The following is a 14,545-nucleotide window of genomic DNA, read 5'->3' on the forward strand; positions in this document are numbered from 1 at the left end:
CCCCATCAGAAAACAAAACCCCAAACAGAAAAATGCAGTTTGTACTTTGTGAGCCCAGGAGCTCCCAGCGCCACACCCAGTTAACTGAGCAGGTTGGGGGCTTAGGGGACACGACCAGGGGGGTGTCCCCCCACCCCACCCCCCGCAGCTCATCAGACACGCGGTCTGCTGCTGCTCTTCCGGTTTGGAGCCGCTTTCTCAGCAGGAATTCCGCGCCAGCCTGGGGACACCACCCCGCCCGGGACAGGAATCCGCCCCCGAGAGGACAGGCCGGGGCGGCGCGCTCACCTGGCTCCCGGGGCCCGCAGTGCCCAACACCCGCAGGAGGGCCTTCAGCCCTGGGGGGGCTCTGCGCCACCTGCCAGGCCTGAGAGGCTCACTCACCTCGGGGCCGCCTCGCTTGGCGGTTCCTCTCCGGTCAGCGGGCAGGGTGCTCAGGCTGAGGAGTGGGGGCCTGGGGGCGTCCCCCGCCGGGTGGGCACCTGGGTGCAAACAGATCAGAGACACCATGACAGGTGGCTCACGTGTCCCCGGAGCACCTGGGGCTGCCCCACCGCGCCTGCTGCTCCAGCCATCTCTCAGGTGTGAGGGGAGGCCCAGGGCCCCCTGGGATGGGGTCGGGGGAGGACAGCGGAGCAGACAGCACCCCCCCCCCCAGGTGCCAGGGGTCACCTATAGGACTCCATCCCCCACCCTCAGACAGCCCTAAGAAAGGATGGGGGACAGGGCAGGCGCACAGGTGACCCCGCTACAGCGGCCAGTTCCTTGTGTGTGTGTGGGGGGGGTTCCCCAGCCGCAGCCCCAGCGTACCCCCCCCCCCGACGGAGAGCACAGGGCCCGCCCGGATTCCACAGGCGAAGGCCGGGAAGAGGGGTCGCCGGGTAAGGCTAGTCCTCTGAGGGGGCGGGGGGGGGGGGACCCACCTGAGGGCGGGAGGCAGCAAGGCTGCGGCTCGGCAGGTGGCGCGCACAGCCAGCTCCACCCGGCGGCGGGCGGGGTCCCGGGGTGTGGCTTCAGGTAGGACAGGGCGAACCTGAAGCCCAGAACCTGGAACCCAGAACCTGGAGCCCAGAACCGTCGCAGGGAGCGCAGGCCGCTCGCAGCCTCTCCGACCGAGGGACGCCCCCTCCCCAGCCCTGCTGCTCCATCCTCTGGCTTTCGCCTGCACCCCTGAGCCCAGCGCCTTTTGCATTATCAAGTCATTAATCTGCTCAGCAGAGTTGCTGGGCAGACTCCACACCCTGGAGGGCTCCAGCTGAGCCCCCAAAACTGCCAGGCTGGACAGGCCTCTCCCAGCTGGTCCAGCCCCAGCACAGCTCCCACCTACCCCCAACACCTTCGTAGGGGAGGCAGAGAAGTGGGAGTCTTCGCTCAGTTCTGAGAACCCTCTAATCTCAGGAGTCTAGGAAGAGGACATTGGGGGAAAGCGAACTGGCAGGAGCCCCACACCAACAAACAGCAGTAGCATCCTGTTCCAGAGTAGCTGCCCGCCCCCCACGCCATGTCCACAACAGTGCCCTGGTCTGTGATCAGTCTGGCGGCTGTCTGCCTGATTTTGTTTCTTTTGGATGAGAGGATGATTTCACAGGGCAAGTGTGTGTGTGTGTGTGTGTGTGTGTGTGTGTGTGTGTGTGTGTGTGTGTGTGTGTGTGTTGAGGACTGCAGGTGGCATTTGCCAGCAGTTCCTCAATTAAGAAGTCAAGAAAAATCCTTGCATTCCCGCTTTGGGTCCCCAAACATCTCTCTCCTGGGCCACTCAAGTTTATATTTATAAATTTGTATTGCTATATACATGGGGGGGGGGGAGGGAGAGAGAGAGAGAAACTGAGAGGGAAGGAGGATAAAAGTGGCTGTGAGCACTTTCCAGAAACTGGAATAAGAGTATCTAAGGGTGGGAGGGCAAAATATAAATACTGCTTGGGATGCTTCTCTACCTGCAGGTGCTCCCAGGGGGTGACTAGGCTCTTGGACCAGATCCTTCCACATGGTCTCCCGTTCTTCAAGGCCCCAGACCTGCCTCCACCTCCCTCCACTTCTCCAGATCCCAACCACTCCATCCCTCTGTAAGACCCACTTGACAGGAATACAAAATATAAAGTATGAGAGAGAGAGAACTGAAGTATCACTCTGGCACATGCAATGATAGGGATTGAACTCAGGACCTCATGCTCGAAAGTCTAACACTTTACTTACTGTACCAACTCCCAGACCACAGGCCTCCCCCTGCCCACTTCCCACCTTTAAAACATATTAGTGCAGTGTATGTGGGCTCTACGGTTTATGCACAGCTTCATCGAGGCATCCATCAAACAGAGCTAAGGTGAGGGGTTCACTAGCCCCAAGCAAGTTCCCATCTTCCACATTCCCCCACTTCCCTAGAGAAGGTGCCCCTGAAGAAAGGTGGAAGCTAGGACAGCTAACTGCTGGTACTCCTACCTCCTCACTCCCTCAACACAGGCCCACAGTGAGCCTCTGGTCCTCTCCTTTCCTTCAGTCTCCCCTCTTCCCACTTCTGTCCCCTAATAAGTCAGCACTGCAGGCCTACCCCTGCTAGCCATGCACTGGCCTCCTGTGGCCCCCAGGACACTGCCTGGTGAGCCAAGGGTGAGGACACAGGTGGCAGAGAGGGGCAGATGTGGTGTGCCATCCCCTAGAGGTGCACTGGCTGATGATGGCCACCAGAAGCAGGTTGTGTGGGGGTGGACGGGGAGGGTTGCAGAGGGTTGGAAATAAATGATGAACCAAAGCTAGAAAGAAATGTATTATGTCCATCCTTAAACCTAAGCTCAACCTGCTAAATACGGAAGCTCATAAATGTGTTTGTGGATTATTTTCTTTTCATATAAACACATTACACAGTAACTCAGTAGGTCCTCAGGAACAGAACTTTAGGAGAAACTGCACATAGTGAAAGCTAGGTCTCTGATGTCCTTTAGTTTAGCAAAGCTGGGATTGGTGTCTTTATTTTATTTTTAAAAATATTTATTTCCTTTTGTTGCCCTTGTTTTATTGTTATAGTTACTGATGTCGTCATTGTTGGATAGGACAGAGAGAAATGGAGAGAGGAGAGGAAGAAAGAGAGGGAGAGAGAAAGATAAGACACTTGCAGACTTATTTCATTGCCTGTGAAGTGACTCCCCTGCAGGTGGGAAGCTGGAGGCTCCAATCAGGATCCTCTCCCGGGTTCTTTTTTTTTTCCCTTTTTTTTTTTTTATTAGCCTTGTTATTATTTTTGCTATTGTTGGATAGGACAGAGAGAATCATCAAGAGAGGACGGGAAAGATGGGGAGAGAAAGACAGACACCTGCAGACCTGCTTCACCGCCTGTGAAGCGACTCCCCTGCAGGTGGGGAGCTCTCCCGGGTTCTTGCACTTTGCGCCACCTGCACTTAAGTTGCTGTGCTACCACCCTACTCCCGGTGTCTTTATTTTTATAAGAAATAGATTTACTGGGAGTCGGGCAGTAGCACAGCGGGTTAAGCGCACTTGGCACAAAGTGCAAGGACCACTGCAAGGATCCCGGCTCAAGTCCCCGGCTTCCCACCTGCAGGGGAGTCCCTTCACAGGCAGTGAAGCAGGTCTGCAGGTATCTTATCTTTCTCTCCTCCTCTCTGTCTTCCCCATCTCTCTCGATTTCTCTCTGTTCTATCCAGCAATGACGACATCAATAACAACAATAAAAACTACAACAATAATAAAAAACAAGGGCAGCAACAAAAGGTAAAATAAATAAAAATAAAAAAGATATCATTAGTATAAAAAAACTCTAAAAAAAGAAATAGATTTATTTATTTATTCATACAGTACAGGAGCCTTGAGCATATGCAATTCTACTGCTTCTGGAATGATTTTTTCATTATTTTTATTTCAGATGGAAAGAGCAGAAGTGAGAGGTAGAGAGAAGAGATGCAATACAGCTCCAACAATGTTTATGCCATTCATGGTTTTCTCATGTCGTGCTGGGGCTTGAATCTGGGTCCTTGTGTAAGGTAAGGTGTGTACTCTACCAGCAGAGCTATTTCCCAACTCCCTATCTCATTAACTTTATAAACTTGAGTGACCCAGGAGGTTGGTGCAGTAGATAAAGCACTGGACCTCAACCATGAGGTCCCAAGTTTAAGCCCCACCATTCCATATGCCAGAGTCATACTCTGGTTTCTCTCTGTCTATCTCTTTCTCATTAATTAAACAAACAAACAAACAAACAAACAAAAAACGTGAACAATTGGACTACATTAGAGCACAGCTCCAAACCATGCTTTGGAACTGTCCAGCTACAGTGAAGTGTGAGCTTTAAACTATCATCAGAAAATGAGCTAGTATTTAATTTGGTTTGCATATGACTTACATAGCCTTTACCCTACAGGGAATGGGTCTAGGAAATCCCTTGGGCCTTCCAACATTTGAGGGCTAAGGAGCTTGGGGTCTCAAGAAAGCTATTTTTATTTCCCAATATTTCATTGGAGGGGATTAAAGGAGCCAGACAGGACCTAGATATGTCACTAGACGCTAGACCTGAATCAGGGACTACTCTGGCTTGTCATCTCCCCTGTTTCTGCACCCTTTGGCCCTGTCCCCAGGGTATCATGCTGATGACAGGAAAACAGGACAGGCATACCCCCTTCAGCAGAGCAGGGCTGGTGTGGGGCTTGGGTTGAGGGAGTTGCCCAGGCATGGTCATTTGGGGGGTAGGGCGGTGTATGAAACTGAACAGGGACAATGAGAACACAGGGGTTATTGTGGGCAGTAGCTGCTCACCAGCTCCAAGGCAGTGGGCCAGGCTTCAAGGCAGACACTCCCAGATGCTTCCCCGCCTCTGGCTGTGGGGCCTATTCTAACACCTGAGCACTACAACCAAGGCTGAAAGCCTGTTTAAGGCCAAGGAGGAAAGATAGGGATCGGCTTGTGGTTTAGAAACACAAACATATTGTCGCACATCTACACATTCGGCTAGGGCTTGGGAAAGCTGCTGACAAGCTCACTCTCCCAGGCCTTTCTCTGGATGAGAGCCCTCCTCAACTAATATTGATGGCTGACCTCACTGAGCTGTTAGTGTGTTTCTCTTAAGTCATCACAGACACCCTGGTGCAGATGTCTGGCTGCCACTCTTTACTCCCTCCCTCCCTTCCTTTTTATAGACAGAGAAGTAGCAAGAGAATAAAAGACACCATGTGGTAGCACTGAAGCTCCCTCCAATGTAGTGTGGGCCAGGTCTCACATGGCAAAGCAACACACTATCCAAATGAGTTATTTTGCCAGCCCTGTCATTGTTCTCTTTTTACAGAAGAGGAAACTGAGGCTGAATGGCTATGTGTGTGTGTGTGTGTGCATATATATATATCAAAACAAACAAACAAAAAACCCAAGAATGGTAACATTTTTTCTTTCTATTTTATTAGATAGGATAGAGAGAAATTGAGAGCAGAGACACCTGTAGACCTCGTTCACCACTCATGAAACAACCCTCTCTGCAGGTGGAACTGGTGAATTCTTCATATAGGCACCAAGCCCCAGCAATAATCATGGTGGCAAAAAAAAAAAACAGCTCTCTGGTAACAATGGAATCATGCAATGGCACCCTGGTGGCAAAAGAAAAATTTCCCTACCTGTAGGGAAGCTTCATGAGTGGTGAAGCAGTGCTGCAGGTGTCTGTCTGTCTGTCTGTCTGTCTCTCTCTCTCTCTTTCTCCTCTCTTTCTTTGTTTTCCCCTCACCTTTCAATTTCTGTCTGTCCTATCAGATAAAAGAAAGAGAAAATAAAAAGGCAACAAGAGCAGTAAATTCATTGTGCAGGCACCAAGTCCCAGCAATAACTCTGGTGGCAATTAAAAAATAATAAAATAGGGAGTCGGTCGCTAGCGCAGCAGGTTAAGCACACATGGCACGAAGTGCAAGGACCAGCTTAAGGGTCCTGGCCGAGATCCCAGCTCCCCACCTGCAAGGGATTAGCTTCAAAAAGAATCCCGGTTGGAACTCCCAGCTCCCCACCTACAGGGGGGTCGCTTTATAAGTGATGAAGCAGGTCTGCAGATGTCTCTCTTTCTCTCCCCGTCTGTCTTCTCCTCCTCTCTCCATTTCACTCTGTCCTATTCAACAGCAACAACAACAAGGATAAACAAGGACAACAAAAGAGAAAAAATAAAGTAACTTAAAAAACAATAAAATAGGGAGTCGGGCGATAGCGCAGCGGGTTAAGCACAGATAGCGCAAAGTGCAAGGACCAGTGTAAGGATCCTGGTTCGAGCCCCCGGCTCCCCACCTACAGAGTGGTCGCTTCACAAGCGGTGAAGCAGGTCTACAGGTGTCTATCTTTCTCTTCCCCTCTCTGTCTTCCCCTCCTCTCTCCACTTCTCTTTGTCCTATTCAACAACAATGACATCAAAAACAACAACAATAACTACAAAAATAAAACAACAAAGGCAACAAAAGGGAATAAATAAATATTTTTTTAAAAGTAATAAAATAATTTTTAAAAATCTGTCTGCTATGATTTGACTAGGTGGGGGGTCTAATCCCTGGGAATAATTGGTAGGGGAAGACTACCTTCCAGGTCTGGGGAAGAGGTGAGGGGGTGTCCCTCTATGTCTAGTGAGGGCATGGTACTGGGCATGAAGGTTGATGGAACCACCCTGAGGGCTGATGCAGGGCCAGTATAAGTGTCAGTTCATTCCTAGGCACCCAGGAGCAGCTACAGGCAGAAAGAGTCCCCTCTGTGCCAAGGACCCTCAATGTAGAGATTCGATGGGCTCCCTCAGCATGTGTCATGGTGCTGCTCAATGGCCTTGCTCTTAATGTACCCCATACCTTGCTCGCATGGCTTCCTCTAGAGGGACTGATGTTGTTATTTTTTAAAGACTGATTTTTAAATTTTATGAGAAAGGGGAGAGAGAGAGAGAGAGGACACACTAAGGTATCTGTCTGGCACATGCAATGCTGAAGATTGAACCTAGAAGCCTTTGCTTACAAGTTGAGTGCTCTAGTCACTGCACCACCTCCCAGGAAAAACAGCTGTTTTCTTAAAGGGTCCTACTGGACAGGGTCCTGGCTAGGCAGCCACTGGGACCACCCCTTCCCTCTTTGCTTACACTTTCCCTTTCTGGCTACACTTCCTGCTCACATACCCTTCACCTGGATGCTAGCTGGTGAACGGGGATGATGCTGTACATCTTCTCCTCCACTGCCACACACTCTTGGCCTTGAATTCCTGGCACTGTGCCAGGTCTCCCGTTCTTCAGGGCCCCAGACCTGCATCCACCTTCCTCCACTCCTCCAGATCCCAATAACTCCATCCCTCTGTAAGACCCACTTGACAAGAATACAAAAGCTGCCTTGTTGGACTCAGGCCTAGTGATGGACAGGCCTGCGTTCTGGGCTCTGACCCTCATGGGGTCTCAGGGTATTTCCATGCCTTCTGGAGTCAATGGGTAAGAAGGCTCCTGCAAGGTCTTCTGTAGGCCTGCCCTCCCCTCTGCCTTTCTAACTTTTGAAGGAAGGAGATGTGAGCTCCTCTCATCACTGCTCCCTGTTGGACTTCAGACACTAACAGTATTTGGAGGCAAGCAGGTGACTCACTCACTAGGTGTGTGCCGTGTGGAAGGATCTGGATCTGAGAACCTAGTCACCCCCTGAGAGTACCTGCAGGTAGGGAAGCATCCCAAGCAGTCAAGGGGTGCTGTCAAGCCTCTCTCTCCCCCTCTCTATCTCTGTCTCTCACCCTCTATCTAGAGAAAAGAAAATAAATGGTCACTGGGAGCAATGGAGTTATGCAGGCACTGAGCCCTACTGATAACCCTGGAGGCAAAATACAGAAATGAAAAGGAAAACATAAAAAGGCACTAACAGTGTTAGGATAAAAATGTAAAATGGGGGAGTTGGGCAGTAGCGCAGTGGGTTAAGCACGGGTAGCACAAAGTGCAAAGGACCAACATAAGGATCCCGGTTCGAGCCCCTGGCTCCCCACCTGCAGCAGAGTCACTTCACAAGTGGTGAAGCAGGTCTGCAGGTGTCTATCTTTCTCTCCCTCTCTGTCTTCCCCTCCTCTCTCCATTTCTCTCTGTCCTATCCAACAACAATGACATCAATAACAACAACAATAATAACTACAACAATAAAACAACAAGGGCAACAAAAGGGAATAAATAAATAAATATTTAAAAAACATAAAATAGGGGCTAGGGAGATGGCAAGACGTGGTACACAGGACGTGTATGACAGAAGTCCTGGGTTTCATTTCCACAATACCAATAACCAGAGCTGAAAGTCTTCTAGTCAAACAAAAAATGCTTCCTGGGAGGAGCAGAGTTTGAGATAATCCACTTATAAATTATCTGGGCCTGTTTATCAGAATACCAGCCTAACATAAAAACTCTAATTCAGGGGCCAGGCAGTAGCGCACCAGGTTAAGTGCATGCGAGTGAGGTGCAAGGATTCCGGTTTGAGCCCCTGGCTCCCCACCTGCAGGGTGGGTCACTTCATAAGCGGTGAAGCAGGTCTGCAGGTGTCTTTCTCTCCCTCTCTGTCCTCCTCTCTCAATTTCTCTCTGTCCTAACAAACAACAACAATAATAACAACAACAACAACAATAGCAGTAGATTTGTGGTGCAGGTGATAACCTGGAGGAAAAAAACAACAACACTCTAATTCATAGGGACAGAATCACCCTATGGTCATAACTGCATTATTCACAATAGCTAAAGAGTAGAAACAGCCTAAATGCCATCGACAGATGACTGACTGGATAAAGAAATATGGGACATACAATCAATGGAGTATAACTCTGCAATTTAATAAAATGATAACAGGGACAGAAGAATAGCTCACCTGGACAAGGCACTGCTTTGCCATGTCTGAGATTCAGGTTCAAGCTTGGCCCCTACCACACAGAAGGAAGATCAGTGCTATGGTTTCTTTCCCTGTCTCTCTGTCTTTCTGTCTCTTGCTTTAATAAAAGAAAAAAAAATGATATTGTGCCCTTCAGAACAAAATGGATGGAACTGGAGTTGATTATGTTTAGTGAAATAAGTAAGGAGGGTAGGGGTAGATAGCATAATGGTTATGCAAACAGACTGTCATGCCTGAGGCTTCGAAGTCCCAGGTTCAATCCCCTGCACCACCATAAACCAGAGCTGATCAGTGCTCTGATAGAAAGAAAGAAAGAAAGAAAGAAAGAGAGAGAGAAAGAAAGAAAGACAGAAAGAGAGAAAGAAAGAAAGGAAGGAAGAAAGAAAGAAAGAAAGAAAGAAAGAAAGAGAGAGAGAGAGAGAAAAAGAGAGAAAGAAGAAAAAATGGTCTGGGAGGTGGTGCAGTGGATAAAGCATCAGACTCTCAAGCATGAGGTACTGAGTTCAGTTCCCGGCAGCACATGTACCAGAGTGATGTCTGGCTCTTTCTCTCTCCTCTTATGTTTCTCATTAATAAATAAATATATAAAATCTATTAAAAAATAAGTTAAGGAGGTGAAAGATCAGATGGTTTTACTCATATGTGAAATTTAAAGAATTGAAATACATGAACTTGTTGGAAGGAAGGAAGAAGGAAGGGAAGGAAGGAAGGAAGGAAGGAAGGAAGGAAGGAAGGAAGGAAGAAGGAAGGAAGGAAGGAAGGAAGGAAGGAAGGAAGGAAGGAAGGAAGGAAGGAAGGAAGGAGATAAAGTAGCCAAACTAGGACTTTGTGAGAATTGTGGTGGGGGCACAGAACTTCGGTAGTGGGTGTGGTGTGTAACTATATCCTGTAACCTTATCTCCTTGTAAACCATTATAACTAGCTAAATAAATAGAATACTGGCCTGGGCAGAGTGGGCAAAGCCTGTCCTCTTAGGAGGTGCTGATGAGTCAGCCTTTGCTGAACTGGAGCTCCACAAGGAACAAGATGTAGGGCTGGCAGGGCAAAGGCCTTGTTGGAGCGGGAGGGTCCGCAGGATGAATGTCAGTTGAGTCAGTCCAGAGCATCTTGGCAGCTGGAGAGAGGTGGCCTGGCCGTAGAAAACAGGGCAGGTCCTCTTCTGTGCCTCCTACTCCAACAACGCCTGGACCTCAGAATATTTCCAGCTCCCTCTGTAGGAGGGGGTGGGCCACATATTCTTGGGGACTCCCTAGGACAGGAATGGCTGTCAGTGTCACTGCAGCTATTCCCTTCCTTCCACTGCCCCCAGGCTTGTGCTATAGACATGGATGGGGCACTGTGGGATAACTGGGCTCCCCTCCACCCTCTGGACCTTCTCCCATAATTCTATGTGAACCCTCATTTGAAGCTTAAAGACAGAGTGGCCTGACCCAGGAAGTGACACAGTGGATAAAGTGTCAGAGAGTTCAGGTACTGGAACAGGATGGTAGAGGACCTAGTAGGAGCTGTATTGTTCGATGGAAAACTGAAAATGTTATGCATGTAAAAACTACTGTATTTACTGTCAACTGTAAAACATTAATCCTCCAGTAAATACATTTTTTTAAAAAGAAAAAAGTATATATGGAAAATGGAAAAAAAAGTGTCAGACTCTAAAGCATGAAGTCTCAAGTTTGATCCCCAGTATCACATGTGCCACTGATGTTCTGGTGTTCTCTCTATCCTTCTCTTCTCTCTCATTAATAAACAAATAACTCTATAAAAATAAAAGCAAGGGAGCTGGGTGGTGGCACAGCAGGTTAAATGCACATGGCACTAAGTGCAAGGACCGGCGTAAGGATCCTGGTTTGAGCCCTTGGCTCCCCACCTGAAGGGGGGTTACTTCACAGGTGGTGAAACAGGTCTGCAGGTGTCTGTCTTTCTCTCCCCTCCTGTCTTGATTTCTCTCTGTACTATCCAACAACATCAGCAATAGCAAGAATAACAACAAGGGCAACAAAAATGGGGGGGAAAATAAAAGCAAAACTACAACAAATAAAACATCATAACAGAACGACCACAGGAAGCTGAAGCAGAGAACCAGTCCTTCAGGTTTTGGTCTTAACCCCACCTCTACTGCAGGGAAGGTGGGCAGGGGCCTTGAGCCAGGTGAATAGCTCCTTGCTCTCTGCCCTTGGGGAACTGGCCCCTTCACTGACTTAAGCTTCCTGCACCTGCTTTGCTGGACACCCTTTCTAGGTCTGAGTTTTGGTTTAAGCAGCCTGGGTATGAAAATACACCCCTGCTTGCAAGCACCTCCTTAGTAGAGGCTACCTTGAGGCTTTGGAAAGTCATGGCACCGTAAGACAGATGCTGCATTTGGCAAGCCATGTGGCACTAGAAGGGAGAGGCTGACATGAAGAAGCCACAGGTGCACATCATCCCTTTATAAAGATGTGGGTGGCTACACTCTCTGATGTGTCACTATGAGGCCTTATAGAAGATGCTGGCCAGCAGCTTGGGAGGTGGCACAGTGAATAAAATATGGGACTCTTAAGCATGAGGTCCTGTGTTCAATCTCTGGCATCACAATCTCTGGCCAGAGTGATGCTCTTTCTCTCTCCTCTTCTTTTCCTCCACCTCCTCCTTCCTCTCTCTTTCTCCTAAATAAATGAATAAGGCAGGGGAGATAGCATTATGACTATGCAAAAGATTTTCATACCTGAGACTCTAAAGTTCCAGGTTCTCTGCACCACAGCAAGCCAGTAAAGCTGAGCAGTACCTTGGTAAATAAAAGAAAATGCAGCTAGCTTGGGTGACTTTTGGTTGAGGTGGTCCCTCATTATTATGAGGTAATCTCTTTTTTCCCTTGCTTATTCTCCTAGAATCTGCCATGTAGGGCAGAGGGTAGATAGCATAATGCTTATGCAAACAGGCTCTCATGCCTGAGGCTCCAGAGTCCCAGGTTCAATCCCCTGCACCACCATAAGCCAGAGCTGAACAGTGCTCTGGTTATAAATAAATAAATAAATAAATAAATAAATAAATAAGTAAATAAATAAAAAGAATCTGCCATGTTTTGGGTTTGCTTGGATCTTTAGGTGAACAGAAAGAAGCTGGCGTTGCCTTTCTTCAATTCACAGACAGGTAACACTTTGGCAAGAAAAGAGAAACATCTCTGAGACAAACCTTACAGTTTCTAAGAACTTATGGCATCTTTTATTTCTTTTTTACATTTTTAAAAAATTATCTTTATTTATTTATTGGATAGAGACAGCCAGAAATTGAAAGGGAAGGGGGTAATAGATAGGGAGAGAGACAGAGAGACAGAGAGACAGAGAGATATCTGCAGCACTGCTTCACCACTAGAGAAGTTTTCCCCCTGCAGGTGGGGACCAGGAGCTTGAGCCCAGGTTCTTGAACATTGTTACATGTACACTCAATCAAGTGCATGGCTGCTTGGTCCTTCTTTCAACAATATTAACAACAATGATAAACAACAAGGGCAACAAAAGGGAAAAAACAGCCTCTAGGAGCAATGGATTCATAGTGTAGGCACCAAGTCCCAGTGATAACCCTGAAGGCAAAAAGAAAGAAACACATACAAAAAAAAAAAAAAAGAAAGAAAAGAAAAGGAAGAAAGAAAGAAAGAAAAGGAACCCTAACAAACTCCTCAGCCACTCTGGCAGGTGATATAGAAATAAGGGATCTGGTAGTGCACACATTACTATGCACAGGAATGAAGGTTCAAGCCCCCAGTCCCCACCGCAGAGGAAGTTTCACGAGTGGGGGATCAGTGCTATAGGTATCTCTCTTGTACTTTTCTGTATCTCTCTCTGTCCCATGCTCTTGCACATTGTCACATGTATTGTTCAATCAAGTGTGCAGCCACTCAGCCCTTCCTCCTTTCTTTTTCTCTCTCTTTCTTTCCTTCTTTCTTTCTTTCTTCCTTCCTTCCTTTCTTCCTTCCTTCCTTTTTCCTTCCCTTTTCTTTCTTTCTTCCTTTCTTTCTTTTTCCTTACCTTCCCTTTTCATTTCTTTATTCCTTTTTTTTTTTATCATCATGTTTATCATTGGGGCTCAATGCCTGCACAACTCAACAATTTTTTTGACAGAAGGTGAGAAACAGAGATAGAGAAAGATGCAAAGGAGAGATATCTATAGCACTGATCCCCCACTCTTGAAACTTCCTCTGCAATGGGGAATGGGGGCTTGAACCTTCATCCCTGTGCATAGTAATGTGTGCATTACCAGGTCCTTGATTTCTGTGTCACCTGCCAGAGTGGCTGAGGAATTTGCTAGGATTTCTTTTCTTTTCTTTCTTTCTTTCTGTATGTGTTTCTTTCTTTCTTTGTTATTAGTATTGTTGGATAGGACAGAGAGAAATCAAGAGAGTAGGGGAAGACAAAGAGGGGAAGACAAAGATAGACCCCTACAGACCTGCTTCACTGCTTGTGAAATGACCCCCCTGCAAGTAGAGAGCCCAGGGTTTGAACCCCCCTGCAAGTGGAGAGCCCAGGGTTTGAACTTCTTATGCCAGTCCTTGCGCTACCGTCCGGCCCTTTTCTAGTCTCTGTGCACGCAGTATCTCCAGGTGCTTCACACAGAAATCATTAGTCTCTCTAGGAATCAGGGCTACCATATGACAGGGCTCAAGAAGAAATGGAACCAGGCCAGACTCAGCCTCTTGGCTGCCCTTACCAGGGACAAACAACCCACTTCCAGTGCTCAAACCAGAGCCATGAGGGAAGAGAAGGGCACTCTTAGTATGCTCAGGAGCCTTTAGTAGATAAGCAACTGTTATTTGAGTGAACTGGGAGGCAGCACAGTTGATAAAGCATTGGGTTCTCAAGCACAGGCTTGAGAGGCTCCAAGTTCAGTCCACAGCATCACATATAGTAGAGTGATGCACTGGTTCTCTCCTCCTTTCTCTTTCATATATAATTTTTTTTAATCGCTATCTGGGGACAATGGATTTGAAATCATTTCTTTCTAGTGTCACTGGGGTTGAACGTGTTGACATCTGAGTGCTTTAGCTTCTCCTCAGGACAGGGTTCTTTCAAAGCCACCTCCTGCATGAACCTAATTCTTCTATGTTTTGCTCCCCAAACACCAAAAATCATTACAGTGGTACGTTAACTGTTGGTAAGCACTCACATGCTGCTGAGTTGTCTCTGTTGTTTGATTTAGTCCCCTCAGCAATCCTGTTTCACAAGTTCAATAATTTACCCAGCAGCAAAGGAGGTGGTGCAGTGGATAAAGCATTGGACTCTGAAGCATTAGGTCCTGAGTTTGATTCCTGGCACCATATATGCCAGAGTGGTGGTCTCACTCACTCTCCTCCTCCTCCTCCTCTTCTTCTTCCTCTTCTTCTTCTTCCTCTTCCTCTTCTCCTCCTCCTCCCTCTCCCTCTCCCTCTCCCTCTCTCTCTCTCTCTCTCTTTGATAAGTAAGTAACTTAAAAAAGAAGAGAGAACCTTACCCAAGGTCATCTAGGCCAGCAGAGCACTGGGCCTGCCTCCTCGCTGACTCCATACTGTCCCCTGGCCACCACCCAGCCTGTCCCTGCACCTGTCAGTCTTCCTCATCTTCAGCCCAGAGCAGAAGTTCTTCCCTTTATATTTTATTCTCAATCTCTCTCTTTCTCTCTCTCTCCTCACATATATATTTGTTACTTGATTCTCAGGTAGAGAGATGGGACACACCAAGGCTTTAATGCACAAAGCA

At 47.8% G+C, this 14,545-nt stretch overlaps 1 protein-coding gene across 2 annotated transcripts in view; it reads right to left on the minus strand.

The window, feature by feature from the left end:
• PAK6 (p21 (RAC1) activated kinase 6) overlaps window positions 1–14,545 on the minus strand; it is a 46,333-nt gene that overhangs the window by 27,406 nt on the left and 4,382 nt on the right. The window contains exon 3 of one of the 2 annotated variants that reach the window (XM_007537330.3): window positions 385–482. The gene's annotated coding sequence lies outside the window, so the exon portion shown is untranslated. Of the gene's footprint in view, window positions 1–384; window positions 807–14,545 lie in introns of those variants that run through there. The other variant, XM_060175120.1, reaches the window with a different exon arrangement.

The sequence above is a fragment of the Erinaceus europaeus genome, chromosome 16 (assembly GCF_950295315.1).
Source record: "Erinaceus europaeus chromosome 16, mEriEur2.1, whole genome shotgun sequence".
Classification (NCBI taxonomy): Eukaryota; Metazoa; Chordata; class Mammalia; order Eulipotyphla; family Erinaceidae; genus Erinaceus; species Erinaceus europaeus.